This window comes from Podarcis melisellensis (assembly GCF_964234715.1).
Source record: "Podarcis melisellensis genome assembly, chromosome: 1".
Classification (NCBI taxonomy): domain Eukaryota; kingdom Metazoa; phylum Chordata; class Lepidosauria; order Squamata; family Lacertidae; genus Podarcis; species Podarcis melisellensis.
Genome location: NC_138528.1, coordinates 112,280,140 through 112,306,001, shown reverse-complemented (window position 1 = coordinate 112,306,001; position 25,862 = coordinate 112,280,140). Strand labels below are relative to the sequence as shown.

Sequence of the window (25,862 nt, the reverse complement as noted above, 5' to 3'; positions counted from 1 at the left end):
CATAAGCTTCAATGAAATTAGTTTCACAAGCTTCAATTCGGTTAGTTCCATTACTTCACAAGATAAAAGGGTATCTTGATCATTCAACTAACAGCACAAGGATAACTATGTGCGGGATTGGTTTTGAGGAGGAGGAGGAGGAGGAGGAGGAGGAGGAGGAGGAGTTTGGATTTGATATCCCGCCTTTCACTCCCTTTAAGGAATCTCAAAGCGGCTAACATTCTCCTTTCCCTTCCTCCCCCACAACAAACACTCTGTGAGGTGAGTGGGGCTGAGAGACTTCAGAGAAGCGTGACTAGCCCAAGGTCACCCAGCAGCTGCATGTGGAGGAGCGGAGACGCGAACCCAGTTCCCCAGATTACGAGACTACCGCTCTTAACCACTACACCACACTTGACAACAGAAAGGCATTAGATTTTTTTGGGTACTGGAGGGGGAAGCAGTAAAAGTTCCCTCCCCACTTCTGCCGGCCAGAGCAGCCCCCTCAGGGAAGTTCCATTGCAGTGGACGCTCCCAGCAGTGGTAGCAAAGTCAGGATCATTGCCAATTGCACGGAACTTTACAAAACACCATTATTTATTACAATGTAAAAGCTAAATGCTTTATGAAGAGAATTACTTCTCACAACAAACTATCCCACTAAAATAATGGAGAACTTAAAAAGTGCTAAATTTTGGATAAACCGAGCATTGAAAAGCCTTCTTCAAACACTAAATCACAGTCAAATTTCCATCTCTCGTTCTGGAGTCTCTTGTTACAGCTGTCCTTGGAATTTATTTTTTCCCAAAGAAGCGGCACCTTGGAGTCAGAAGAAAACAGTACCCATAAAGTCTCCGGAATTCTTTCTCACTGTTTTCTATATGTTCCCAGAGTCGTTGTCCGGTTTGTTTCTGTTAATAGTGCAAGTCTAGCCCTGTCTACCAAGAATAGCTCCTATTGAAATTAGTAGTGGCCAGCAGGGTGTGAGTGCTCTCCCAGCTTCTGCTTACTGGTGGGGGGTGGGACATGGCAGCTGGGAGCTCAACAGGTGTGGGCACAGTGGCAGATCCAATCAGATAATCATCTGCATCCACAATGTGATGCATTGGCCCTCCTCTTCTCTCTCCTGGTGAGTGGCAGTGAAGCACTGTGTTCCAAAGCCTGGGAAACAAAGCAACATTCCCCTTGTTGCCCCACTACTGCTCCAAAGTAAATGTGGTTAGGATTGCAGCCTTATTTTCTTTATGAGCAACACCTTGAATTTGGGGAAAATTCAGTTACAAGAACTTGGGAGAGAGGTGCGTGAAAAAAGCGATAATCCCCCCTTCTCTTTTTTTTTAAGTCCTGCCATTTCAGAAGGAAATATCAGGTCACTAGACAGGCACTCAAGCAATGTACCCCCTATGAAGGTCTAGGTTTGGTTGCATTTCTTTAAGGTTATGGGCTCACCATACACTTTCATATTAATTTACTCACATTATTCTCTCCCTTTAAACCTCTCAAGTACCAGCACTGGAGAGTAAGCAGGAAATTAATGTTTTTGTTTTCCTTTAAAAAATAAAAAACCACCAAAAAAACCCCCAAGCAAAACCTTAACAACATTGTTATGTCAAAATTCAACATGCAACCCCTCTCCCCCTTTAAAGATTTACTGCACCGGATAGACTTTACTAATTCACTATCGAAATCTTGTAAGCCCTGTGAAACATGCTTATACCATAACTCAGGTTATTACAGTGGTACCTCGGGTTACATACGCTTCAGCTTGCAGACTCCGCTAACCCAGAAATAGTACCTCTGGTTAACAACTTTGCTTCAGGATGAGAACAGAAATCGTACTCTGGCGGTGTGGCAGCAGCAGGAGGCCCCATTAGCTAAAGTGGTGCTTCAGGTTAAGAACGGTTTCAGGTTAAGAACGGACCTCCGGAACGAATTAAGTTCTTAACCCGAGGTACCACTGTATTTTAAGGATGAGTATATAGGTATCGCTGCACCAAAGGAAGCATTTTTCTTTTAAGCCAAATAAAGTTCATTTCTGTTTCCACCGTTGTCCTTCCATAGAGAATAGTACTGAATGAGTTTAAATACTGAACTGTTAAAAAAACCGAATCAATCAACATTTGAAGGGCCAAAGGTTTAGGAGAGCTGAAGAAGTACTCTTTACCACAATAATAATTGACTAATGACATCACTCTAGGTTATGCCTACCCCACTGTGATTAGCAGGTGTAGCAGCATCCTCTGCTTGGTACAAGCTGTAACTGCTAGGAAATCCAGTGTAGAATTTGCTGCTACAAGATGTGGAGATGGCCACTGACTTTAGAAAGGGTTAATTCATGTAGGGTTGATAGTATTTGTGATAGCTAAGTGAAGCTTCTGGGGTTAGTGGCAATGTACATATTGGGTACCAGTGGTTGGTGGTAGGAGCAGGGGAGGGGGGGGGACAAACAATAGAGTAGGCAGTTATTTTTCTGCCAAACATGTAAGCTTTCTGGAAGCATTTGACTGGCTTATGGTGGAAGCAGGATGCTAAACTTGACCTAATCTAGTGATGCTAAACTAGGATGTTAAACGTGGCCTAATCTAGTGAGAATCCAGCATGACCTTCCTTAAATTTTTAAAAGAAAATGAAGGCCATTTTCTCACTTTGATTTCTTTGTTCCTATTTTACCCATTCCCAAACTCCCTCAACCTGACACCCAGTTCCCCTCAGCGTTACTACATGACTGCTTGAAGAATTCAGGCAACAAAACCAAGCAACTTGCTTAAACAGTCTTCACACACTTAATGTAGGCCCCCTCGCTTCACAATGTACCACACTACAAAATCCAAGGAACATAGGTTTAATTAATCTGTAGCTGAGATTATTAAGAGATGGCAACTTTTTTTTTGACACTGTGGCAAAAGTTTTCACAATAAAGCTGTCAATATTTTAAAGTGCCACAAAGCTTTTTTTTTCCTTTTGTTGTTTCTTATGTTGCAACATATGGGACACGGGTGGCGCTGTGGGTTAAACCACAGAGCCTAGGACTTGCCGATCAGAAGGTCGGCGGTTCGAATCCTCGCGACAGGGTGAGCTCCCATTGCTCGGTCCCTGCTCCTGCCAACCTAGCAGTTTGAAAGTACGTCAAAGTGCAAGTAGATAAATAGGTACCGCTCCGGCGGGAAGGTAAACGGCGTTTCCGTGTGCTGCTCTGGTTCGCCAGAAGCGGCTTAGTCATGCTGGTCACATGACCCGGAAGCTGTACGCCGGCTCCCTCGGCCAATAAAGCGAGATGAGCGCCGCAACCCCAGAGTCGGTCACAACTGGATCTAATGGTCAGGGGTCCCTTTACCTTTACCTTATGTGCAACATGGCCACCCACCCATAATTTATCATTTGAGTTCCTTGTAAACAGCAGCTTTTCAGTCAGAACATCAGTCTGAAAAAGACGATTCCATGCCTTTTCATAGACAAGAGGAAACATGACACTTATTATCACCTCAGAGTTCTGGATCACAACCACTGCTTTACTAATGAAGAGAGGTTTTGTTTTGTTTTGTTTTTTACCAATCCTCCTTGGGTCTATTTTGAAGTACATATAATCAGAAATCCAGAAACACACACCTCTCAATACTTTCTCAAGCTTTCTCAAACACTCTGTTCATCTTTCACTGATGCTACATATGTATGTATAAGAAGCTGACAAGGAAATTCTTGGCCAGCATGAAGACTTATAAAAGCTAGTATTTCAAATGCAGCAAGAACTGTTATTTCATTGAATGTGGCTGTCAGTCACTTATTATTGTTTTGTGCAAGCAGATGCTAAAAGTATATTTCACATTTATTTCCTTACACGTATATGGCTTTCGTTTTGACATGGGCTGTTTTGACATCTGACACTGTTGCACTTACTTCCTTTTCAATATTTATAATCACAAGGAAAAGAAGCTCTTTCTAGCTCCAGCATGCTAATAATATAAATGTGTGCTTATTAGAATTGGCTCTTTGTCAAAGCTTAAGCAATTACATAAATTAAGAATCAGTCCTCACTATTTTTAGAAGATATATGATGGCTGCTGTACAAGTATAATTTACTCCTATAATGAAGTAGCACAGACACATTTGTTTCTTTGAAAATCTGATTTTGCTGACTTCTAAAGCAAACAAGCCAATTTATTCAACTAGGCAGGAAGCCCACACAGATTGCTCCCTGAAAATGCACAGTAAGGCCACACATATATCTGAAGTCATTAGCACCACTATTAACACCATTAACCTTGCAAGCAGAAAGTTCCAGGGGCAGTTGCAAGTACCTCCAGTTAAAGGATCTAGGCAGCAGGTCTGGATCTTCTGTCTAAAGTTGGGGAAAGCCAGCTGCTATCAGTTACCTAGCCATGAACCAGTGGTCTAACTAAGGCAACTTTGCATGTTCAGATCCCACTCTCCACTCCATATACGGAGTTCTGTATATCAAGATATACAGAACAGGCACCATTCAGAGCTGCTACATGTTTAGAAAGACAACCACAATTTGCCAGCACACCAGGAAGAAGAGTCAAGACATTCAAATATGGAAGAATAGGTTATATCTATTAAATATAACAACTTGAGGATCTGCAGAACAAATTAACTAGTCAGATTCAACCAATGTAACCTAATCAACTTAAGTCCAGGCAGGTGTTCATTAACAGATGGGGATAATTTTTACCCCTGTGGCCTGGGCAGGTTAGCACTGTGTGCATGCAGCAAGGCTTCCTAAGATTCCTTCCTCCCCACTGTGTGGACCTTGGGTATAAGAGCCCAACAGGCCCACTGTAGCCCCATTGGCCAACATTTGCCCCAATGTGTCCATCAGGCCAAAGGGCACCTCCAGCACCCACAGGACATACCCGACAACAGTGACTCAGGGATACCCACAACCCAACCCTGACTCAGTAAAGTGTTCCATTCTTCCTGAAACCCTCTCACCTGCCCGGATTATGCACCAATTAGCCAAAGAGAAGGAACAGCACTGCAACAAACATCAGCCAGCAGTATGGAGTAGGAAAAAAGACCCAGAGCCAATTAAGGTCTCCCCCCCCCCCAAAAAAAATCCTACTCAGCCCATGGAAAACAAATGAGTAGCCTGTAGGTCCACACTGCAAAAGGGTGGGAGAGTGAGTGCCGAATAAAGGAGGAAGGGTGCTGGGCAGAGCAAGATTAAATAGCCTGTCACCACCTCTCCCCATTGGGTGAAATCGCCTTCAGGCCACAACATTCTGCCCTAGGGAGATACCACCTCTCCGCTTCTTCCAGGGGAGGAGGGGTACAGCAAATTCATCCCCTCCAAAATGGTGGGAACAATATTAACATACGAAGTAGATGTAGGCTTATCCGCAGCACCTGGTGCGCTTCCATTTTCCACACCATTCTGGGTTGCCAAACCCAGTTTGACACCTGCTTACAGATGGCCCCTTCTCCTTTTCTATTTTTTTGCTTTTTTTGCTTTTTAATTAAGGGTTAATTAAAAGTGTGTGCCTTTAACATCAGTGAGACACACAGAAAACTGGTAAGGAAAGCTCACCATATTTTGCATGCCTGTAAAAAATGGAGGTGAGAAGTTTTGCCAGTGCAGATTCCATTGTGTCTGCCTATTGCTGAAGGGCAAATGAGCAGGCACTGTAAAATGTTGGCAATCTAAAGGTTAACTCCATCCACCTTGCCTAAATCAACATGCGTTTAAAACTGATATGCGAAATATGAGAGTAAAATTTCCAGTACTTAATGGACTTCTTCAGTAGACAGACAAGTGGACTCTCTGTCTGGCTTCAGGTATCTACTTTTTGAAACAGATTAAGCATATGACACCATATGGATGAATGCAAATGAATAATCAAGGCACCATCAATAACCTCTCCTCTCCCTACAACCCAGCATGACAAAAAAGTCCATATACTTGCCTCACCTTATCTTACCAGCCTCCAAATTTCCCACACGAAACCAAGAGCCCCCATGCTGAGAGCCAATCCAGGATTTTCAAGTGCTTCTCAAATTCAGAAGAGGCTCTACAAACAAAGGAGGGCACTACATATTTTTAACAAGCTGCTAGGTGGTGGTAGAGTGGCAGATGACAGCAACCCGAGCAGAACTAAATTATATTGTGTTAATATAATTTAAGAGCTTTCCTTTCAACTGAATCGAAGAACTTTGGAGACAAGAATCAAGAAATGCTTCGGTTAGACTGTTCAGATTCTGCCTTCCTCTCCTACAGCTATTGCCACTTCTGAAGCACAGTCGACTCCCATGTATTGCATCAGGTATTATTTACCTACCTGTATCTGTTTGCTGACTGGTATTCGGAAAACTACAGCTGTATCCCAGTCCCTGGGTGTTTCCCTCCCCATCGCCCAAATTATTTCCTTTGACACATCATTGCAATGTTCTAAAATGGCAAAAAAGTGCTATAATCTGTGTGCTATAGAGACCCTTTAATGCTTACCTTGGTTATAAGATTATAGCCCATGACAGCATTTAGCCACTAGATGTGAAAGTACATATCTAGCCATAAATAATTCCTTCATTTCACCACGGTGCTTTTGTGATGTTTGGTGCTAAGAGACAGCAGGCAAGCGATAAGCCTGAACAAATCCTGCTCCCTGACACCGCTGCTTAGCTCTAATTACAGTTGAGGAGAAGGTTTGCAACTTGATTCCAGAAAGAGGACAGCCTACTTGATGACATCACCAGACCAAATATAACCTAAAAGCCAGACACTGTAAGATTTCTTTATGTTTTGTTTCTTCACACAGGTGCAAGCTGCTGGAAATTCCCCTTCATGTTTTGTTTTGTTTTGTTTTGTTTTGTTTTGTTTGTTTGTTTTATTAAAAAAAACCACTTAACAACTTCTAGAACAATCCTTTGAAATCGCAGCTCTGCAAAAGATGGTGTCATTTCATTGTTCTAAAGAGTTGCGTGTTGAGTCCCACAATGCCACCCACCAAAAAATTCACACTTCACACATGATTTTTTGTTTAAGGTTTTGGCATAATTTTGGTCACAACTTTATTCAGATACAAAAAGGTGAGTGGTTGCTTAGGCATTGGTTATGACTATCTGTCCATGCCCTCAGGGACAGAGCTGGCATACCGGACACCAACGGAAGCCAGTGTGGGGAAACAAGTATTGGGTGAGAAAATGAGTCCGGGCAACAGTCCATCACTTCTCACCCTCATGTTCCGGTGGGGCTTGCACGGCCCAAGTCCGACTCCGGGGACAAGGACGAAATGAATGGCAAGCCCCTGGATTCCTTTAACGGAATTCCCTTTGCATCATTTGGAGGGATAGGCACTTACCCCTCCAAGCACCAATGTAACCAATGCCTAACCGCCAACCTTACAAGTTGTGACAATTTGCTACGCAGTAGGCAAAAACCAAATGGCACCAGCCAATCAGCCAGATGGCAAAATTCCTACCAGGCCCCCGCACCAAGGCGAACGACCCCATGACAGGCATAGCAAGGTCAAGCGAACATGAAAAAAACACCCTAAAAAAGGGAGGGAGGGCGGGTGATCCGGTGCAAAAATGGCCAAGAGGACGTCTCACGTCTGGCCCCTGTATTTAAAGACTCTGACCCCTCCTCCAAATTGGCAACAATCAAAAATCCCCAGCAACCCAATGTTAACCATTTAAAGGCTTGGGTTCCTCATCAAAATTTGCCTAGTCACTGCAGGGTGGCCTGTTTCCCCAACCGCAACACGTGCTCTCTGCTATGGAGAACACGCTTTGTTGGTAAAGCCATAACTATATAAGCAGCAGCAGCAAGTCAAGGCAATGGCATTTGGCAACTCATGTTTGTGCAAGAATATTTTTTATTTTCTGGTGGGGAGTGTGTGTGGATGAACTTGCTCTAGTGGCCCTGGTAGGTGGGATCTGCTTGGCAGCAACCAGAGGGAGGGCCTTTGGGGCTGTGGCATCTTTTCCTTGAAATAACCTCCCTTCTAAATTAAGGCTGGTGCTGACAACAATGGCATACTAACATCTGTTGAAATGCTTTCTCTTTGTCCTTTGCGACATTGTCATGCTAGTTGACAGTAACATGCTTGTTTTGGACTACTGCTGGCTTGCTATTTCGTTCTGCAAGTAAGACTTAATGCTATTTTAATGTACCTTGTGATGTTTACATGAAAGGTAGCATGGAAACAGATCGGTTAAATAAATAAGAATATAGTATGTAGATACGGAATAGGGAAAAGAGTTTTCAAGAATCCTGCAACAGTGCACCTACGTTTACTCCATAACTGCACAGGGCACATGCTCAAGAAGCATTAAGCATAGTTGTAAACTTGTGAAGAGCTCATTAGAGTCTTGCTGTCTATAAATTTACTGGAGAGATCAGGTGCTAAGTAGGATGAAGATTAATGGGCAATATAACCAGACAAGAAACCCAAACGACCCCTTTGTTTTTGTTTCCTAAAGTACTCATGACTGAAAGGTCTGGGAGACTTTTACAACTACATTATACTGAGAAACATACTCAGGGAGATGCATTATGGGGCTTCAGGGAGAGCTGAAATGACTTAGTTGCTTGTTTGTTTGTGTGTTGAACAGTTTTCTGTTTTTAGCTGATGCAACTATATTTGCATTAATGAATGAGAGCTTCTTTTTGACTTGGTGGATGTGGCTTAATCTCTGATGCTGCTTTCCTCGTCATTTTTCTGCCCTCACTAAACACTCAGTGCCATTCCGAATGGCTGTGCATATGTTTGCCACATTGCCATAATGATATATCTGATGCAATGACATAGCGAACACTTGTAAACAAAACCGCATGAATTGCCACAACCAAGCAGTGAAAGCTACAGTCAGCAAAGATGAAGGAGGAGAAACTATGATTCTGGGTGAGTGAGGTCCCTAACAAGGAGGATTGGAAATTAAAAAATGATAGAATATGCAGAGTTAGCAGGTTTAACTAGTAAAACAAGAGAACAAGAGGATCAAGTATATAAAGAGGAATGGAAAAACTTTGTGGAGTTATCTGGAAAATAATTGTAAACACGTGAAAACATTAGCAGGATTAAGGTAAATTCAACAGTATAATATAAAATAAAGGAATAATAAAGGGGAGAGAGAACTAAATGCATATATATGCAGGAATGGAGAGAAAATCAAAGGAAGCAGGGAAGGGGAAGAATGGAAGTCGTAAACGATTACATCATTATAAAGTAAGATGTGTACGAATGATTTCAATGTGAATGTGGTTCTTGAAATTGTAAGAATGCAAATAAAATTTAAAAAAGAAAATATTATTCTGAGAAGAAGCACCAGCCAGGGGACCAAGAGGCCACCAAATAGGATGAAAACAACATGAATATTCAGTGAGGCAAGGGAGGCGGTATATTTATAAATGTTAGTGCTTCTGACAGGCCTATAGCATACCTCTCCCCTGAAAAACAACAACCCCAAAGATATGGCAGGGGAAGAGACCAACATTAATGTAAACACAGTTAAAATGCTGCTGATTTGGGCACACAACACATTATGCACAGTGTGGTGTAGTGGTTAAGAGAGATAGACTCGTAATCTGGGGAACCGGGTTCGCGTCTCCGCTCCTCCACATGCAGCTGCTGGGTGACCTTGGGCTAGTCACACTTCTCTGAAGTCTCTCAGCCTCACTCACCTCACAGAGTGTTTGTTGTGGGGGAGGAAGGGAAAGGAGAATGTTAGCCGCTTTGAGATTCCTTCGGGTAGTGATAAAGCGGGATATCAAATCCAAACTCTTATTCTTCTTTTGAATGCTATATAATATGGGAATCCTTACTTCAATGAGGCAGTTACCAGGGGTGCGTGAATGTTACTAAAAACAACTTTGTGTTTCACCCTCATTTATCCCTGATAATGTGTTGTTACAACAGGCAATGTGATATGACACAATGTCATGGTCTTCATGGTTCTGAGTTTCCTCAGCCCACAAGTGGCAGCCCGTTAATTTGGGAACGTAATGGCATCACAGGTAAAGGTAAAGGGACCCCTGACCATTAGGTCCAGTCGTGGCTGACTCTGGGGTTGCGGCGCTCATCTCGCTTTATTGGCCAAGGGAGCCAGCATACAGCTTCCGGGTCATGTGGCCAGAATGACTAAGCCACTTCTGGCGAACCAGAGCAGCGCACAGAAATGCCATTCACCTTCCCGCTAGAGCGGTACCTATTTATCTACTTGCACTTTGACGTGCTTTCGAACTGCTAGGTTGGCAGGAGCAGGGACCGAGCAACGGGAGCTCACCCCGTCGCGGGGATTCGAACCGCTGACCTTCTGATCAGCAAGTCCTAGGCTGAGTGGTTTAACCCACAGCGCCACCCACATCCAAATGACATCATATGATGCAGATTATTTTATTATGCATTATTTGGGAAAGGGAGGAGGAGGAGGAGGAGATGCAGACCTCTTATTTTCAGTAGCAGCTCCAGCCTGACTCACACCCACTGAGGAGGAAAGTGAAGAAACTTTCCTGCAAGGTGAAATTTGACAGCTCCCCCCCCCCCTTTTTTAAGGAAACGGTATCCTGAAAGTAAAACAGCCCTCGCCTGGTGCCCTCCAGTGGTTTGGGGGTAATGCTGGTGGCTGCTGTAGGGTGAAACATCTGGAGGAACCAGGTTAGCAGAAGCTGAAGGAAAATGTGCTTGTTGTAGTAATTACAGCTACCTTGGTTTTCATTCTGCAACTAGCCCATTAAAATACGCTTAGCCAACAGTTGTCTGTTGATGAATTGTGACAAATAAATATTCCACGTGAAATATTGATAACATCGTATCACGAAGCTAATGGGACTGACAATACCCAGTGGATCAATATGCCTTTCGTTTACTAGGAAGATAGCCAACAAAATAAATGTTAACAGCTTTTATTTATGAACATTTTAAAACCTAGATTATGGGCACTTTAAATTTATGTAATGCTGCTGCAGTAGATTTTAATTTTAAAAGCTTTTAGCTGCTGTAACACCCCCTCGTTTCATTGTTGAAGTGGGCATTCTTTATTGTGTGACTTATTAAAGAGTCAATAGCACAAAGCAATATTTAATGATACCTTTATGATTTGACTCCTCATGTAGACAACAAAGGGAAATATCATGGGAGTGCCACTAAACACTTTAAATTAAAAGGGGAGCTTATTTAGTCCAAGTTCAAAGTCATAATTTGCCACTGATTAATAATTGAAATATCTCCCAGTAATGGAATACTGATAGGCAAAAATATTTCAGCAGTGCATTCATTTTGACCATGAATAGCTTTTTAATATCCATTTCTGATATGAATAGAAATTTGAGGAACATTGACAAAAGGGTTGTAATCCTAGCCCAATTATACAGCGGCAAGTTCTGTCCATTCTAAAGCGGGGGTTTATGCACAAACATTTCCATGCAGATTGGAGCCACAGTTTAGATTGATTTTTATTTTTATCACCACTGTGTGGTAGAGTCAGGACTAGTTTACCATTTATGGATTTTTATTTATTTATTAATATCGGCACATGGTTTTCAAACATGAGCTTCATGAAATGCTATTAGACTGCATCAAACACTGTCACAAAACAAATGTGGAACACTGTATACTTGCTCAGGGATATCGACCAGTGTTACAAACTGAGATTGTGAAAGGGTGAAATCTCTTAGAAAGTGTCAGCATAAATATGCAGGTAAACCTATAAATAGGTATCTACAGATTAAGGGTTACTTCAAACATCACGGTCGGGGCAAGTGTTGGGAGCAGGTCAGACATAGTAACTCACAAGGTGTCAGTGAAGTTAATTCTTTATTCACAGACACAAAACAACTCAGGCCTAGTGAGCAAAGCAACTCTTCCCAGTAGATCTTGCCCCCATGAGGGGCAAGTCTCCTCCATCCAAGCCATGGGTAGGCAAACTAAGGCCCGGGGTCCGGATCCGGCCCAACTGCCTTCTAAATCCAGCCTGCGGATGGTCCGGGAATCAGCGTGTTTTCACATGAGTAGAATGTGTGCTTTTATTTAAAATGCATCTCTGGGTTATTTGTGGGGCATAGAAATTCGTTCATATTTTCCCCAAAAAATATAGTCCACCGCTGCACAAGGTCTGAGGGACAGTGGACTGGCCCCCTGCTGAAAAAGTTTGCTGACCCCTGATCCAAGGAATCTGAGACTGTGACGCCTTGTCTGGCTTTGCTTTGCCCTCTTCATACCTTTTGTGGTTCTGTGAAACCAGGGGTAGGGGTAGCCTGCCTCTTCTCTGCCTCTTGGCTCCCCTCCTCTCCAGCTCCTGCTTCTACCTCTGATTCTGGACTTCTCTCTGCCAGACTCTTCCTGCTCACTAAATCCTGTTACCTCTTCAGCTTCTGACACCTCCTCCTCTCAGTCTGCTCCCTAATCTCCCCCGAACACCCACCATTAATCCCCTGGCTCTGAGCCTTCTTCCCTTGGGGGGGTCCCCAGCTGGTGCCTCCCACCATCCCTCTGCATCCAGCCAGTCCATGACAATCACTCTTTGATTTAACTTCTAGACTTTGACATAGAAAAACCACACATTAGATATGTGTAGATAGTCACAACCAGTTTCCCACTTTAATTGGTGTTGGCTGACATGAGATAGATGTGCTTGCAATCATCACACAATATAATCAATATGTGGTTTTAACTTTTGTTTTCTTGCACAAATACACTTCTCACATAGACAATGCCTAACTCCATTTCTCAAGACTGTGAACAAAATTCCGTTTACTTGGATCTACCTAGCCTTGGGACAGATCAAATATCACTATGTACATGTCACAGACTTGGCAAACACGAACTGCTTCCTCATACAGTATTAGGGTTGCCATATTTCAAAAAGTGAAAATCCAGACACAAAAGTTGTTGAGCTTTTCTCTTCTTTCTTCCTTTTTGACCAAAGTTGTTGAACTTTTTTGGTTTTGTATGGTCTGCCATTCATCCAGATTTTCCCGGACATGTCAGCGATTTCTGCCCAGATGCTGTTAATGAGGGCCGATGAGAGGAAATTGCAGATGTATGGCAACCCTATACAGAACCCTATACATTTATTATTATTATTATTATTATTATTATTATTATTATTATTATTAGGTACCAAGCACCTAATTACAAGAAACTAACGAAAAGGAAAGAAATGAATGAAAGATAAGATGTCTAGCATGTTGAATGTTATGACTGAAGAGGGAAGGCTAAAATATGCATACCCTGAGTAAGTGATCATGAACTGAGGATATGATGATAAAATCAATAAAGAGGTTTGCTTCCTTCCCAAGATTATAAAGAAGGAAGATAAAGAAAGGAACTGAGAATAATGGAATACAATTTAAAAGGAGATTTATAATCAAGCTGTATGAGAAAAAAATGGTGGAGAATTTGATTAATATTTCCATTATAATAGCAGTGGGGTGTCACCATATGCTCTATGGAGTCAAATACCCTGTAGAATTACTTAGCATGCTTTCATATAGTTTGAGTGAAGCAGCAAATCAACAAAGGGAAAGTCTATCTAATCCACAGATTACTTCAACTGAACCAGTACAATTTCACTCCTTTCCATTTATGTGTACTTGGATACAAGGGGGTGGGGGACACCCGCGGAAACGTACAGTACATAATAATTGCTTTTAACTTAATTTAATTCCATGGGTTTTATTGGAACTAGAGCTCTTTAAATCCAAGTACATTATCTTGTTTGTGAAACACAGTATTTAAAGATGTGTTCCAAAAGATTTCAGCGTCATTTTCAGTTGTAAGTTAAATATGAAAAAGATAGAAATGATAGGGATAAATTAATAAGGCATTTTTCGTCCAAGCTATACCGGCTGGAATTATATGTTCTCCAGAACTATTTAAGGTGGCACTGTGCTGAAACTGGTCCTTCAGTTTTGTGAAACGTTTATTTTTCTGTGGAAAAGACTTCTGTTTTTCTGCCTCACTGTCAGGACATTTGAAAACATCTTTAGAACATTGAGGGATGTGGGGCGGAATGAGGGAATTGTCAATTTTCCTTCCCTGTTTCTTGTTTTTCCAATCTTAAATCCAGTTCTCCACATTTCCATGGCAAGATGCATTAAAAAAAAAAGTCATGGAAATTTGCCAGCATTTTAGTGTGAATTTGTATAATGTATAAGCTTATATGCGGTGTTGCATATTTTACAAAACAATTTCCCCAAAACAATGCATTTTTGCATGTTACTTTCACTAACAGATGCATTTTTGTGGACTCTTCACCTGAGTATATGCATTATTGTACATGTTGGAGAATGGCACTGCAAAATTCAGAGAGGTGTGAATTTTGAAGGACAGCTGTGTTTCAGTTCACACCTTGTTTCCGACAGTGCAAATTAGGTGAACTCACATCTAAATGGGAATGAAATCAATTTTTTTTCCCATTCCTAGTGTGGGGCTTTGAGTTAGCTTTATCATCACTGTGAGGTGGTATGTATGTTTTGTTTTCTTTCCAGTAAACATTTCACAGCAATTTGCAGTCTTACCAGCTGCTCCCACTTTCTGATCTGAAAGAACCTTTCTGGGAAGGAGTTACCTTGTGATATTTTCCTCTGGACATTATTCAAAGTACTAGCATGCAGGAAGGTTTCAGAGTGCATGCTTTGCAGAATGAAAGGGCAAGCACAAGGTGTCCCTTGCCACATCAACAATCCTGTACCCCACCCAGAGGAATTTCACCAAACGTTTCTCTGCCCTCTGATAATTTTTGAACCAACTTCTTTTTTTCAAGACAGAGAATGGTTGAAAATGTTTTGGTTTTTTTCAGAAAAGAGGATTTTGTGGGGTGGGGGAGGAGAGTCTTTGTCGTCTTTAGCATCTGGCCCCTCTACCTGTAAGAGTGCTCTGAAGTTACAAAATAGGAGGTACAGTGGTATACAGTGGTACCTTGGTTTGCATATGTCTTGCTTTGCATACATTTTGGATTACAAACACATCAAACCCAAAGGTACGTGTCCTGGTTTGCAACCTTTTTTTCAGATTACAACCCATTTTGGGGGGGATTATGAACAATTTTTGGGGGGAGGCCCCATTGGTGAAGCATGCTTTGGGTTACAACCTGTTTTGGTTTACAAATGGACCTCCGGAACAGATTATGGTTGTAAACCAAGGTACCACTATATCGGGGATGTTATGCATAGCTTTCCTCTGGTCTTAGCCACACCTAATAGGAAGCAATTTTTCTTGTTTTGCTTCTGAATACATGTGCTAAGGATTCTGGCCTTGTGAAATAACTGTAAAAGAATTACCGATGTGGATAAAGTTTAATTTCTTGCTGCAGTGGATCACAAAATGACTTTTAAAATGCAATCAAAGGAATAGTTTTATAAAGTTTTCTTGCTGGAGGAAACAGACTCTTCCGTGCTCTAATCACTGCTTGCGCGTATGCATATGTGTGTATACGTACATACATACATACATAGTTCCACAGAGAACTGATGTTGTATTTTACATATGGTGGTTGGTTGGGTGGAGGGAGGTAAGGCAACCCACACATACATGCAATGGTATCATCTACACTCCCTTTTGCCGAATCACTATATTTAACTAAACCACAGAGCCTAGGGCTTGCTGATCAGAAGGTTGGCGGTTTGAATCCCTGCGACAGAGCAAGCTCCTGTTGCCCGGTCTCTGCTCTTGCCCACCTAGCCGTTCAAAAGCACATCAAAGTGCAAGTAGATAAATAGGTACCGCTCCAGCAAGAAGGTAAACGGTGTTTCCGTGTGCTGCTCTGGTTCGCCAGAAGCAGCTTAGTCATGCTGGCCACATGACCCAGAAGTTGTCTGCGGACAAACGGAGGCTCCCTCGGCCTACAGAGCGAGATGAGCACACAACCCCAGAGTCATCCGCGACTGAACCTAACGGTCAGGGATACCTTTACCTTTATGTAAAATAAACAATGCGTAAGAGACTGGATTGACAGTATTAATTAACACTGCCCCCTCCCATCCCATGGACAATATTTAATAGTTAGTTTGATGAAACAATTGGGGCAACCTCAGAGGCTGTCACAATTTAAAGCCATATGCTATAACTATTTCCCCTGGACTATGCAAAACATCTTGAAGCCATTCACAAGCAACTGGGAAACAAATGCGAACACCACACTTAGATAAAATAGTGAAAGAACAGGCTCACCACTGGCACCATTTTTCAGCACTTCAAGTATTTGCTAAGGTGTTTTAAGTCATCCCAGATGGAATCGGACAATATGAAACACAATGCACCAACTGCTGGAGACACCTTTAGTTTAGAGACGTCTTGAAAATCTCTACCACTGCATTCATCCAAAAGACAAAGATGAATACAATACAGAAGCAGCCAGACCAGAAGTAAGGTCAAAGGCACAGGTAGTGTGGGTTTGGGTGCACCGTCCATGTGTAGGGCTGTAGTGGAAAAATTACTCTTGGAGGGCGAGACTTTCCTAAATAATATCCACTCTCCATCACATGAACTGAAATGAGTAACATGCCTCACATATTACGTCAGGGTCAGCTGGAGACTGCATGGCAGACAGATGCACTGGGCTTGAAATGACTACATAGATGCAGAGGCTTGCTTTAAAAAACCGTGTGTGTGTGTGTGTCCAAGGAGAGCCATGAAGCAGAAACTTAACCATGCTTACCCAGGGCCAGTCAGATGGGTGGGATATAAATAGTAAAATTATTATGGAACAGGATGTCTCTATTTGCATCAGAGAAATGTTGAAGGTTATGCCTCCCTCCCTCTCCCAGTAACCATCCCTTGTTTTTTCTCTTTCTTAGAAGAAATAGCTTCCATTGCATGTGTGCGAAGCACTGTAAATGCACCATCTCCTGATGTACAAAGAGCCGGCTCTGGAGGTAGGGGGCGTGTTCATTGGGAAAATGGCACAGGAGGCGAATACCTCTCAATACCATCATCCTAGTCCAAAATGGAAAACCCCATGGCTGCGTTTTGCATTGCCTTGTGTAGTTTGGCCCTATCAGAAAGACTCTAGGAAATTTAGCTATTATGTAGATGACTGCTCTATTATGTGTGCTTTCGAGTTTCAGGGAAAGCTCTTTTCAAGAAAAGAATCACATATAACGCTGCTGTCCAATGCTAATGGATTAGCACTATGAATCCCCCCCCCCCGCAAAAAAGTTCCAGTCATTGCTGGCAGTTTTGCCTAGTGCTTTTGTACAGGCTGAAGTGCACAGAGCAAAGATGAATGTGGGCATCTTGGCATTAAGGTTAGTTGTGGATGGATTTGTTTTTAAAAATAAAAATAAAAATGTCACCCTTTTAAGGTACCCATTTCTCGTGGCCATACCTTGGCAATATGTATTGCATATATGAATGATCAGATATGTTTAATGATTTCTAGTCTCACTGTTCAAGACCTGGATGTACTTACCCTAAAGAGGAATGCAACATTTGCAGCAAGTGCTTTTCAATTTTTTCCATTACGGAAGTTAAGCAGCATTTTCTTGCGAAACCAAAAAAACACACTATCATGTGCAATTTATGTAATGACGACGATTGCATCTGCCTTATTCTCTGGTATGTTTTCTACTTTAAAAGCATCACATGAAATACTTCAGGGATAGGTGTAGTGCCTATTATTGTCTGCTAGTAACCTCTTGTCCTGGCATCTGTTGTGTTGCTATCAACAATAACTTGAACATGAGATTTTTAGGTGACAGCCTCAGTGGCTATTCTTTTGTTGTTAAGACTCTCTGTTGTTATGGAGACAACCGAGTAGACAAAGAGTGATTTTCCTGCACAAGAAACGCTTCTTACCTAGAAGAGATTATTCACTCTGCCATATGCTTGCTGAAGCCTGATTCATCTATAGGAGGTCACATGAAATGCAAGTCTGGGTTTAGCTCCACCCAATACACTGCAAGCCAAAACTGTGTATTAGCATGTGTGAACAAGTCCCCTACAGATCTTTTTTTAATTTCCCAATGAAATAAATATACCCCACCTTTCAGGATAGAAATCCTTCCAAGGTGGCTTAGAAGTAAGAGTTAATTAGCACCAGATTTAGGGCCGCGTAGGTAGTTCCCCTGCACAGCGTGCCAAGCTGAGGGGGTGAAAAATTGAGACGATGCATAATTGAGAAGATCCATTTGGGGGTGCCAGATTTTGGCCTCACATGGGGCACCGTATTATGAAAGATTGCCAAAGTCCGCCCCTGAGTCAATTACATATTAAAAAACACACAATCTACTAAATATTTAATAGTACCACTATTTGCCAACTCCACCTTACTGAATGGCCACAGTACTCAGATTATTAATGCAATAGGATTTGCACCAGCGATGTCACAGAAGATGTGCACCTCAGTTGTGTAATGTTCATGCAAAGTATATTGGGTGCCGGCTCCATGATAACAATAATATTTTCAAGGTGACCTTCCCTGCCACACAAGCTGCCAAGCGCAGCCCTTAAACTTGCCATCACTTTAAGCAGCTGCTTCTCAGCCTGGCTAGAAAACTGAGCCATTTGTAAACAATGGCACTTGAGGTGCTTGCCCATTTTTATTCCATATACAAGTTCTTGAGGCTTACTCTCAAGTTTGCTCAAAAGGATTTATAAAAGGGGAAATAGGCCTGAGACTGAAACAGGTTGTTCAGCAGGGCCCTTAACACAGTTCAAAGCATGTTGGGCTCAATAAAATAAAGAAATTGTGCACCAAAGAGTTATTGATGGACTGGATTGCTCTCCTCCTCCTCTGCTGCCCTTCCCAGTCCTCATGCAGTTTTCGTATGGAATAGCTTGGAAGCAAAACATTTTCCAAACTCTGCAAGCCAGTCTCAGCCAGCTGCTCTCCCATCCCCTTGCCTCCTTCTCTCTGTGCAACTGAAAGCCAGTACCACCTGCCTGGTTGAGAAGCAAGTTCAGCTTTCTAGGTGAGATTCCACCAACCTGTCAGCCAAAGAGAGAGAAAGAAGAGAGGCAGAGCCTCTGGCACTCTGCTTCTTTCATTCCCCCCTTCGCCCTCTCTCCTTGGAACCAACTTGGGGAAAGATTCCTGTCTTGTCTCCACGGTCACTGACGCCTTCTCTGATAGACACCAAGCTCTGCCATAGATCTGCTTGGTTCTCATCTGACTCATAGCCCCAGCTGCTACTTCCTGAGGCTTTATTTCATTAATGATCAAGCAATGAACAGGTCGTCTTGCAGTTATTATTCCAGCATTTTTTTAAAAATGCATTGTCTGTTTCATTCAGTGTCAATGGCTTCAAAAACAGTCTTCACTGTTCCCAGTTTCTGAATCCGAATCACCTTTTCCGCCAGCCTTCTCTATTAAAGCATAATCTTCAAAAGTAACACTTTTCTTCTTCCAGAGAGGTAGCTATGTTAGTTTGTCCAGCAAATGCACTAAATAGACCCATACCACCTTAAAGACTAAAAGACTTACCATGGCATATCATTTTGTGGACATATACCATGAGATGCAAATAGACTCTAGTTCCTAACAGTTTATGCTTAAATGACGCGGGTGGCGCTGTGGTCTAAACCACTAAGCCTCTTGGGCTTGCTGATCGGAAGGTCGGCAATTCGAATCCCCATGACAGGGTGAGCTCCTGTTACTCTGTCCCAGCTTCCGCCAACCTAGCAGTTCAAAAGCACACCAGTGCAAGTAGATAGATAGGTACCGCTGTGGCAGGAAGGTAAATGGTGTTTCCGTGCGCTCTGGTTTTTGCCACGGTGTTCTGTTGCACCAGGAGCAGTTGCGCCACATGACCCAGAAAGCTGTCTATGGACAAACACCGGCTCCCTCGGCCTGAAGGCAACCCCATAGTTGCCTTTGACTGGACTTAACCGTCCAGGGGTCATTTACTATTTACCTTTTCTACCTATATCTAAATGAACCTCTAGACTTGAAGGTGCCATAATACTCTCTTCTTGTTTTTCTTTCTTAAATCTCTTGAACCGGGTTTCTTCTTCGTTTTCAAACTCCTTCGGTTTTTCAGCTTCTTGGAGAACCTCATCAGAGATATAACCATTCCAAGTTGTTGGAACTGTTTACACAACCATCTTGATAACTGCTACAGATTCCTCCAGCCTTCTTTTTTTTGGCCTTTTAAAACCTTGAGTTTTATCCAATGGTAGCTTTGTGCTAGGGAAAGCATTTCCACCTATGTAAAGAGAGGCACTTGATATTTTTTTTCCTGACACCCCACCTTACTGCAGACTCCAGACTGTTCCACAGGGTTTCCCAATCAGGTGTCCCACCTTGAATAAGCCAATACTGGATAAAATTTCTTACCTATAGGCCCTGAGAACTTAAAGGATGTTCCTTGTGAACAACAAGCAAACCTGAAATGCCAAATTCTTCATGGGTAGAGCTGTGCATCAAATTTTCCAGTTTTCGTCTTCTTTAAAAACATCAACTTTGTTAGTTTTTCAAGGTCTAGTAACCTTCAGATGACTTGATCATAACAGCACTTTGGTGAAAACATCGCTTGATGAATGGAGATGACCAAATGGAGATGGTGGTTATAGCAACTAACCTTAAATAACTCTTCTCTGAAGCTTCTGTTGAATTAGAACCATTGCTGCCAATGATGTGTTGTTGTTGTTGTTTAAAAAAGGAATTTTCCTATTTTAAAAATGAGCTCTTTGAGTGGAAACTGCCATGTCACACATTTCAAAAGCACAGGGTTTTGTTGTTCTTTAAGAATTATTACAGCCCTTGGGCTGCATGATCTGAATGCTTCACCACGTGAACACATTCCCTGCCCATGGAAAGCTAGTATATCAATGGAATCTGCCATTTCCTTGCCCTGCTAACTTTCCACATGCAGGGTTTTTTGTTTTTGTTTTTACATGGGCTGCACTGAAACATGTAGCGGAAGTGTCATAGTTCCAGACTTGTTAAACAAGAATGCACACACGTACCTAAAGTAAGAGGGAAACAGAAGAGTGCCAACTATTACTGCAAGTTCTGACTTGTACGTGTAAAACACTTTGTATTATAAAAGAGATATCTCAAGGGTGAAACGTATAGAGAGCGAGTCCTGTTAGAAAGCAGCATTGCTTGGCTAGTGACATACTACTGCTGAAAGCTGTGCACCAGGTGCTGCCTCTGACCACCAACAAAAGGCTGTCAAAGCCAATTCTTATCTGTTTGTTCAGGTTTCCTCATGCAGACAAGGCATGGGCTCCTGTGTAATGTGTTTGTTTAATGGAACAGATATTGTTGATGCAATCCTGATAGAAAAGCTCATCCCTGCCTATTTCAAAAAGGCAACAAATCCTCAAATACCATGTTATCTATTCTGTGTGAGCTACCAGACCATTTAAATCAGTGTTGTGAAACGTAAGATAGATCTTTCAGACCGGTCGCATTTTAGCTCCTGCCATTAAAAAGGTGGCTATTGGAAATCTCTTCACTGGAAGAGAGGGGGAATGAGCAGACGTTTAATGCAGATTTAAATGCATAAAATATTATATCATGTTGTACAGGTCATCTGCATTCCGTTTCATTTGCTTCCTGCATTGAGAGATTTATTAGGATGCTGAACCGTGAATCTGCCATTGGCTCTCTCTCATCCCCAGGACCAACCTAATGCCATGTGTGACTGAAAACAAGGGAAATTCTAGCCTCAGTAGCAAGATTTGGCCAAATAAATAAAAAAATAATTGTCCAGTAACACCGTAGAGACCAACTAAGTTTGTTCTGGGTATACGCTTTTGTGTGCGTGCAGAAAAACTTAGTTGGTCTCTAAGGTGCTACTGGACAATTTCTTGATTTTTTTATTTATTTTGACTGCGTCAGACCAACATGGCTACCTACCTGAATCAAGATTTGGCCAGTTAAAAATTGAATGTAAATGGTGGCTTGCAGAATGAAATGCCAAATTTCTTATGGCTCCTGGTGGAGTACAGGCTCAGATTTAAGGTGCTGGTTTTGACCTTTAAAGCCCTTCATGGCCTAGGGCCCTCGTACCTACGGGACAGCCTCTCCCGGTATGCCCCACGGAGAGCCTCAAGATCCATAAATAGCAACACCCTAGTGGTCCTGGGCCCTAAGGAAGTTAGATTAGCTTCAACCAGAGCCAGGGCCTTTTCAACACTGGTGGAACGCTCTGCCTCTTGAGACCAGGGCTCTGCAGGATCTGATTTCTTTCCGCAGGGCCTGTAAGACAGAGTTGTTCCGCCTGGCCTTTGGCTTGGAGCCAATTTGATTCCCTCCCCCTCTTTCTTTTTCCTTTCTCCTCCTGTGATGAGGCTGCATTTTAATATTTTAATGTTTCAATATTTTAATGTTGTATTTTAATCTTGTTTTTAAGTTGTATTCATTCAACTTGTTTTTATTATTGCTTGTTAGCCGCCCTGATCCCGGCCTTGGCTGGGGAGGGCGGGGTATAAATAAAAAATATTATTATTATTATTATTATTATTATTATTATTATTATTATTATTATTTACAGAAAACAAAGGATGAAAACATCCTTTTTGCCTTGCCCTGCTCTGCCCTTCCTGACTGCCAGAAGAAGAAGAAGATAATGCTGGCTGCAATCAAATCTCTAATGTGCCCTTGTGCTTTCTGCTGTCTTTCCTTTCCCTTTGTTCTGTCCCAGTGCTGTAAGTGGCCAACATCATAACTGAAAAATCCATGGAATCCTAATACTAGCACTCAAGAACACCAGGTGAGAAAAGCCATTTAAACTGTGCAATACTATAGCTTCCTCTAAACGTCTTGCATTAGCTAGGACTTCTCCACCCACCACCCCCAGTGCTTTTCTGGCGAGGTCCCCATAGACACTGCCTGCAAACCATTTGGCTCCATTATAAACTTTTGTGTTTGCACACAGGTAAGTGTTTTGTGATTTATTTCCCTTCTGGGGAAAAGGTATTTCTATGTAAATGCAATATTATGAAAAAACATCATATTTCATAATATTTTGAGCAAGGATCATGTATTTTATTTTGACAGAAACAAATCCACCATACTAGATTGGCATTGGGGAGGGGAGGGGGAAAGGAGGAATGGGCACTCGATTTGTCATGTGTTGATGCTGCCAAATAAGTTTATCTACTGCATTTCAAAGCAGCCACACCTGTAATTCTTCGCTATCACTAAGGGGGTGGGGTGTTGCATGTACCTGAAATAGGGGTGGGAAATAAAGACCGAGTAGTATGCAGAACTTCATACAGTTGTACCCTGGATCCCAAACGCCTTGCGAATTGAACGCTCCCAAATGCCGCAAACCCGGAAGTGAATGTTCCGGTTTGCGAATGTTCTTTGGTACTCGAACATCTGATGCGGCTTCTGATTGGCTGCAGGAGCTTCCTGCAACCAATCGGAAGCTGTGCCTTGGTTTCCGAACGTTTTGGAAGTCCAATGGGTTCTGTTAAACTTCCGAAATACTACTGTAGACTGAAAGCTTGAGTGTCTGTGCATTGTCGCTACAATTTTGCTATAGCCTCCTCTGCTATAGGAGGCTACAGCATAGACTAAGAACAGGTTCATTTACAACTGTGTCAAAGCAACTAGAGAAAGGGCCTCTATAACATTTGCAATGCATCATTCACTGCCAGATTCCCATTTCCTAATGGGCAGAACCTGATCAGAGGTGTGATCCACAGAAGGTAAGGGCATGCAGAAGGTCTCAGTTACAATTCCTAGCATCTCCAGATAAGGCAAGTAGAGAATCCCAGTCTGAATCCCTGGAGAGCTGGTGCCAGGCATTGTTCGCAATACTGAGCTAGCTAGACCGATGGTCTGACTCAGTAAAATGCAACTACCTATATTCTTATGCAGTGCTTTTTTTCTTTAAAAGAATGTTTATTTTTTTTTATAAATATTTATTAGAATTTTTAGAAAAAAGAATACAATGGTAATAAACATTATTGCTTTGTTTTAACAAAATTTCATAATATCCTTGAACTTCCTCACGTCTCCCGCTCCCATTTACATCATTAATAAATTTTTGTCAAGCAAATTATCATCTTATTTCCAAATCTATAACCACTTGCTTAAATACAATAAAATAATTCTCCTGCAAATTTGTTTCTCTTAATCTCTCTTATCATCAATTCTTGATCTATTTTAGTGATGGCCAATTATTTATAACCAAGCATCCTTCTTAACATTCCACTAAATCACAATATTTCTGCAGGTAAATCTTGAATTTCTTCCAATCTTCTTCAATCCTTTCTTCTCCCAGGTGTCGGATTCTGCCAGTCATCTCCGCCAGTTGCATATAGTCCATCAGTTGCATCTGCCATTCTTCCAGTGTGGGTAGATCTTGAGTTTTCCAGTTCTTAGCGAGTAGTATCCTTGCTGCTGTTGTTGCATACATGAAAAATGTTCTATCTTTCTTTAACACCTTCTGGTCGACAATGCCCAGAAGAAAGGCCTCTGGTTTCTTAGTAAAGGTATACTTAAATACCTTTTTCAGCTCGTTATATATCATTTCCCAGAAGGCCTTCACTTTGGGGCAAGTCCACCAGAGGTGGAAGAATGTTCCTTCATTTTCTTTACATTTCCAACATTTATTATCAGACGAATGGTATATTTTGGCAAGTTTAACTGGGGTCATGTACCATCTGTATATCATTTTCATTACATTTTCTTTCAAAGCATTACATGCAGTAAAATTCAACCCAGTGGTCCACAACCTTTCCCAGTCCTCAAACATAATGTTATGCCCAATGTCCTGTGCCCATTTTATCATAGCCGACTTAACCATTTCGTCTTGTGTATTCCATTTCAGCAGCAGATTATACATTCTTGAAAGTACCTTAGTCTTAGGTTCTAACAGTTCTGTTTCCAACTTCGATTTCTCCACCTGGAATCCTAACTTTTTGTCACTTTTAAAAATTTCCTTAATCTGAGCGTAGTGTAACCAGTCTCACACTTTATCCTTCATTTTCTCCATACTCTGCAATTTCCAATTATCACCGTCTTTTTCTAACAGTTCCCAATATTTTGGCCAGTAGGCTTCCATATTGGGTCTTTTCCAAGCCTTAGCTTCCAAGGGTGAGAGCCACCTTGGAGTTTTATTTTCCAATAAGTCTTTGTATTTTGTCCAGACATTAAACACTGCTTTTCTGACAATATGGTTCTTAAAGGCCTTGTTAATCTTAGCTTTGTCATACCACAAATATGCATGCCAACCAAAAGCATTGTTATAACCTTCCAGATCTAACACATCAGTGTCTTCGAGAAGTAGCCAATCTTTTAGCCAACAGAAAGCTGCGGCTTCATAGTACAGCCTTAAGTCTGGCAGGGCAAAGCCCCCTCTTTCCTTTGCATCTGTTAATATCTTAAACTTGATTCTGGGCTTTTTGCCCTGCCAGACAAATTTGGAAATATCTCTCTGCCACCTCCGGAAACACTCCGTTTTGTCCACAATTTGCAATGTTTGGAACAAGAACAACATCTTTGGCAGCACATTCATCTTAATAGCAGCAATTCGGCCTAACAAAGAAAGCTTCAGTTTTGCCCAACTTTCCAAGTCTCTCTTAATTTCAGACCAACATTTTTCATAATTATCCTTAAATAGACTCAGATTTTTGGCTGTTATATTAACAGAATGTTTAGGGGTACTCTCATTTTGCCTCAAGAAAACCACCATTTTATAGTTCAAATCAGGGAAAATAAATACAGTAAATGGACAAAAGTACAAAGATTCACAAAATGTTTAAGGGTATACGTACCCCTGCATACCCCCAGAAAAAAGAACTGTTCCAATGTAAGAGTATGCCCACTAAGGAGAGTAACTAACTGAGTTGTAGTGGGACTTTCAGCAGAAGTGTAGCTCTGGAAAGAGGTTCCCTATCTTTGCAGCTGTTACTTTCTCCTAAATATTTTTTTATCAAGATTTCAGGCTGAAATCCTATCCCGCTTATCTGACAGTGAACTCCAAAGCAAGGAAGCTATATCAACCCAGCCCTGTGCCGAAGCTAGCA

General features: G+C 41.9%; 1 protein-coding gene and 1 long non-coding RNA gene across 10 annotated transcripts in view; one reads left to right on the top strand and one right to left on the bottom strand.

Moving 5' to 3' along the window:
* The window catches only part of ZNF385B (zinc finger protein 385B), a 199,396-nt gene that overhangs the window by 81,184 nt on the left and 92,350 nt on the right, over positions 1 to 25,862 (bottom strand). Inside the window, exon 1 of one of the 9 annotated variants that reach the window (XM_081930111.1) lies at positions 16,104 to 16,370. The exons of 6 other annotated variants lie outside the window; for them this stretch is intronic. The gene's annotated coding sequence lies outside the window, so the exon portion shown is untranslated. Of the gene's footprint in view, positions 1 to 4,929; positions 5,049 to 6,439; positions 6,560 to 16,103; positions 16,371 to 25,862 lie in introns of those variants that run through there. 2 more of the 9 variants (XM_081930113.1, XM_081930112.1) reach the window with 2 other exon arrangements.
* The window catches only part of LOC309363438, a 111,031-nt gene continuing 97,017 nt past the window's right edge, over positions 11,849 to 25,862 (top strand). The window contains exon 1 of the long non-coding RNA XR_014165348.1: positions 11,849 to 12,001. This is a non-coding gene — a long non-coding RNA (uncharacterized lncRNA). The remainder of the gene's footprint in view (positions 12,002 to 25,862) is intronic.